At 49.2% G+C, this 5,243-nt stretch overlaps 1 protein-coding gene across 1 annotated transcript in view; it reads left to right on the top strand.

Moving 5' to 3' along the window:
* The first annotated feature begins 1,401 nt into the window (after positions 1–1,401).
* Positions 1,402–5,243, top strand: part of LOC149441782 (calmodulin-binding transcription activator 2-like) — a 67,959-nt gene continuing 64,117 nt past the window's right edge. The window contains exon 1 of the mRNA XM_089656883.1: positions 1,402–1,471. The gene's annotated coding sequence lies outside the window, so the exon portion shown is untranslated. The remainder of the gene's footprint in view (positions 1,472–5,243) is intronic.

Raw genomic sequence — 5,243 nt, 5'->3', positions numbered from 1 at the left:
ATCCTACACAGTATAGGCGCCACTCCCGTCCTGGAAGAGGAAGGCCGGAGTCTCCGTGTATCTCATAGTATGGACTATCAGGTTCACATATGTGCGGGTGGTGCCGCTGCGGATCCGCACGAAAATCTGTGCAGCTGCACAGAGGAATGAGGACCCGCGGGCAGGTGCCATTAGTTCACTGGAAAACGCAACTGTACTGGGAACTGAGGTTCCCATGCGGGCTGCATTTTCAGGAGTGCAGGGACTTCTTCCCTGCGTGTCCCGGGGGAACGGGAGTCCATTCAAATGAATGGGCTCTCATGCCTGCGCAGAAAATGGCCCACATGGCCGCATATGTGTGAACTAGGGGTCAAATGCATGGGCTCTCGTGCCCACGCAAAACGTGGCCCGCACGACCAAATATATGTGAACCGGGGGTCAAATTAATCGTCTCTTGTACCCACGCAAAACGCAGCCTACCCAGCGGCATAAATATGAACCGGGGGTCAAATAAGTGGGCTCTCGTGCCTGCGCAAAACGAAGGACTTCCCACAAAAAATCGTCAGGGTTTCCAATCTGGGCGGGCGTTCCTACAAAACACATCCGACCAGGGGCAGACTGACCATTTGGAAACTTGGGCACTGCCCGAGGGCCGGGGTCAGTAGGGGGCCCCATGAGATGCCCCTGGTACCTTTTTCATAGGCTTTTTTGAGTTTGAGCAAGGACACAGGGGCCCCATGATCTCCTATTGCCCAGGGGCCCCATGAGTTGTCAGTCCGCCCCTGCGTCCGACTCTGCTGCCTCTCAGCCCGAACGACAAGTCGGCCGGCCCGCGAGCAAGAACTCAAAGATCCGATCCACCAATCACAGAGACAAACTGCCTGCGTTCCTTCTACGTCACTGGTTGCCGTAGTAACTGAGGACGCTTAGCACAAGCCCAGGAAGCAGACTGGTCGCTCATGCGCAGTGCAGTCCGGGGACAATTGTTCATCTTTCCCGGTTGTTTGTCTCTGTAAGGACCTTTTCTCGCATCGCCGCTCTGTTTGCTCTCCGTCTCCACAGACTAATGTACAGAAATATATCCGGAAACATAAGCTCCTCCCCGCTCTTCTACCTCCGCCTGCTATTGGCTGTTACCTCTTATACCTTTCCTCTCACCACGCCCCGAAAAACTTTCTCCGCCCACTTGTTTGCTGAGGAGCGCTTACAGATGTGATAATTACCCCGCCCCCTAGTGCAGGAAGGACTCCGCCCCCTCTCTGTCTAGGTTTTTTCCGGTCCCTGCCTTGGCTCCGCCCCTCAATGTGCGCGATGGGGTCGAGGGCGGGGCGTCTGCCGTCAGGCCCCCTCGGTTTGCGCGGTGACGTTTCGGATGTCTCGGAGACATTTCCGGTTTACGTCTCAGCCCCCTCCTGGTGTGCGTGATGACGTCCGTGGGATGTGAGAAGAGGGGGGTGCGCTGAGAAGATGGCGGCTGGAGGGTCCCGGGGAGGTGAGTGACTGAGGGGGAGGGGGATCAGACGGAGGGGGAGGGGTGGTGTCTTTTGGGGGCCCTCACCTCTCTGCGCTGTCTGAGCTGGGTGTGTGGTGGGGTGACAGGGGCTCCTCTTATTATTGTTCCCGGATGTAGCTGTCAGCTGTCCTCCTATAGACACACAGCCCCTCCCCCATCCCTGTCTATAGGGTGAGCCATCCTCTGTATATGTCACACCGAGACAGCCCCCCCCCTCTATATACCATCACCTATATATACACCTCCCCTCCCCCATCTATATACCATCACCTCTGTGTGTGTGTATATATATATACCTCCCCTCCCCCATCTATATATACACCTCCCCTCCCCCATCTATATACCATCACCTCTGTGTGTGTGTGTATATATATATATATATATATATACCTCCCCTCCCCCCATCTATATACCATCACCTATATATACACCTCCCCTCCCCCATCTATATACCATCACCTCTGTATATATATCTCCCCTCCCCCCATCTATATACCATCACCTATATATATACCTCCCCTCCCCCCATCTATTTACCATCACCTATATATACACCTCCCCTCCCCCATCTATATACCATCACCTCTGTATATATATCTCCCCTCCCCCATCTATATACCATCACCTCTGTATATATATCTCCCCTCCCCCATCTATATACCATCACCTATATATACACCTCCCCTCCCCCATCTGTATACCATCACCTCTGTGTATATATATATATATATATACACCTCCACTCCCCCATCTATATACCATCACCTCTGTATATACACCTCCCCTCCCCCATCTATATACCATCACCTATATATACACCTCCCCTCCCCCATCTATATACCACCACCCATATATATACACCTTCCCTCCCCCATCTATATACCACCACCCATATATATATACCTCCCCTCCCCCATCTATATACCATCACCTATATATACACCTCCCCTCCCCCATCTATATACCATCACCTCTGTATATATATCTCCCCTCCCCCATCTATATACCATCACCTCTGTATATATATCTCCCCTCCCCCATCTATATACCATCACCTCTGTATATACACCTCCCCCATCTATATACCATCACCTCTGTATATACACCTCCCCCATCTGTATACCATCACCTCTGTATATATATATCTCCCCTCCCCCATCTATATACCATCACCTCTGTATATATATACACCTCCCCTCCCCCCATCTATATACCATCACCTGTGTGTGTATATATATATATATATATCCCTCCCCGATCTATATTCCATCACCTCTGTATATATATCCCCTCCCCCATCTATATTCCCTCACCTTGTATATATACTATATTGCCAAAAGTATTGGCCCCGCCCTCCAAATCATGTGATTCAGGTGTTCCAATCCCCTCCATGGACACAGGTGTATACAAGCAAGCCCCTAGACATGCAGACTGCTTCTACAAAGCACAGTGGCTAAGGTTGGCCATACACTGAACAATGTTCTGCCCAATTTCCTCTAGATTTACCTCCATCTATGTAGTACAAGGGCCTTCCTAATGGGATACAACGGATAGTGTAGTTTAGGTTGTAGCTCATGTTATTTGGTTTTTTTTTTGTAAATCTAAAGCAAAGTTCTCAAGAAAATTGTAAAATGTATGGCCAGCCTAAGCGGTTAGCACTTCTGCCTGGCAGCATTCGGGTCGTTGGTTCAAATCCCAAGCACGGCACCACCTGCCTGGAGTTTGCATGTTCTCCCTGTGCCTGCGTGGGTTTCCTCCGAGTATTCCGGTTTCCTCCCACACTCCAAAGACATGCTGGTAGGTGAATCGGCTCCTGTCTGCATTGTCCCAAGTATGTGTATGTATGAATGTGAGTTAGGGACCTTAGATTGTACACTCCTCGGGGGCGGGGACTGATGTGAATGTACAATATATATGTAAAGCTCTGACGAGCCGGCCCTCTGATCCCTTCTGTATTCATTTGTATTGTAATTGTACTGCCTGCCCTTGTGTTGTAAAGCGCTGAGCAAACTGTTGGTGCCATAAATCCTGTATAATAATAATAATGCGTTGTGTAAATTAACGGCACTATACAAGTAACTGTAATAAATAAATACATTTGGTAAAGAATGGGTCGCTCTCAGGAGCTCAGTGACTCCAAGCGTGGTCCCGTGATAGGTGGCCACCTGGGCAATAAGTCCATCCGTGACATTTCCTGGCTACTAAATATTCCACGCTCAACTGTTAGTGGGATTATAACAAAGTGGAAGCAACTGGGAACAACAGCCACTCAGCCACCAAGTGGTAGGTCACATAACATGACAGGGCGGGGTCAGTGCAAGCTGAAGCGCACAGTGCGCAGAAGTCACCATCTGCAGAGTCAATAGCTAAAGACCTCCAAACTTGGTGTGGCCTTCAGATGAGCCCAACAACAGTGCGTAGAGAGCTTCATGGAATGGGTTTCCATGGCCGAGCAGCTGCATCCAAGCCTTCCATCACCAAGTGCGATGCAAAGCGTCGGATGCCGTGGTGTAAAGCATGCCGCCACTGGACTCTAGAGCAGTGGAGACTTGTTCTCTGGAGTGACCAATCATTCTTCTCTGTCTGGCAATCCGATGGACGTGTCTGGGTTTGGCGGTTGATAGAAGAACGGTACTTTCCTGACTGTATTGTGCCAAGTGTAAAGTTTGGTGGAGGGGGGATTATGGTGTGGGGTTTTTTTTTCAGGGGTTGGGCTTGGCCCCCTAGTTCCAGTGAAGGGAACTCTTCAGGCGACATTTTGGACAATTTCATGCTCCCAACTTTGTGGGAAGAGTTTGGGGATGGCCCCTTCCTGTTCCAACATGACTGCGCACCAGTGCACAAAGCAAGGTCCATAAAGACATGGAGGAGCCAGTTTGGGGTGGAGGAACTTGACTGGCTGCACAGAGTCCTGACCTCAACCCCATAGAACACATTTGGGATGAATTAGAGCGGAGACTGCGAGCCAGGCCTCCTCCCCCGACATCAGTGCCTGACCTGACAAATGTGCTTCTGGAAGAATGGTCCAACATTCAGGATACACCAAAGTTTTGGCCGCCAAAGCATATTGGCTGAAAATAACTCTGTCGGCATCTTGCGGATAGGAAACATTTAGCTGATACAGGGGACTGTGTGTACTGCAGATGTGAAGGGGGGGGGGGGGTGCAGCAGCTGACAGAGGCAGGAGCGGAGCAGTGTATACAGTGACTGGCTGTCACTATGTCAGTGTCATTTTTTTAAGTGTAATTACCGGCTTTTTCTTTCTTCACCATAACTCAGAGAATGAGCTGTCACTTTCCCTGAGCTAAAGGAAACTAAGGGGCAGGGCCACTGGGTAATATCACTGGGTGACCCCGCCCCTTTGTTTCCTTTAGCCCTCCAAGAATGACTGCTCCTTCTCTGAGCTATAGTAAAGGGAAAAAAAAGCTGGTAATGGTAATTACATTTAAAAAAATGGTATTGTTTTTAAATGCAATTTCCAGCTTTTTTTTTTTTTTCTTCACTATAGATCAGAGAATGAGCTGTCGCTTTCCCCCAGCTAAAAGAAACAGTTTCTTTTAGCTGGGGAAAGAAACTAAGTTTCCTTTAGCTCAGGGAAAGTGACAGCTCATTCTCTGATCTATAGTGAAGGAAAAAATAGCCGGAAATTGCATTTAAAAACAATACCATTTTTTTAAATGTAATTACCAGCTTTTTTTCCCCTTTACTATAGCTCAGAGAAGGAGCAGTCATTCTTGGAGGGCTAAAGGAA

The sequence above is a fragment of the Staurois parvus genome, unplaced genomic scaffold (assembly GCF_062004578.1).
Source record: "Staurois parvus isolate SC_StPar_1 unplaced genomic scaffold, SC_StPar_1.0 ptg000947l, whole genome shotgun sequence".
NCBI lineage: Eukaryota > Metazoa > Chordata > Amphibia > Anura > Ranidae > Staurois > Staurois parvus.
Note: the sequence above shows the minus strand (reverse complement) of the source record. Positions and strands in the feature narration are given on the sequence as shown.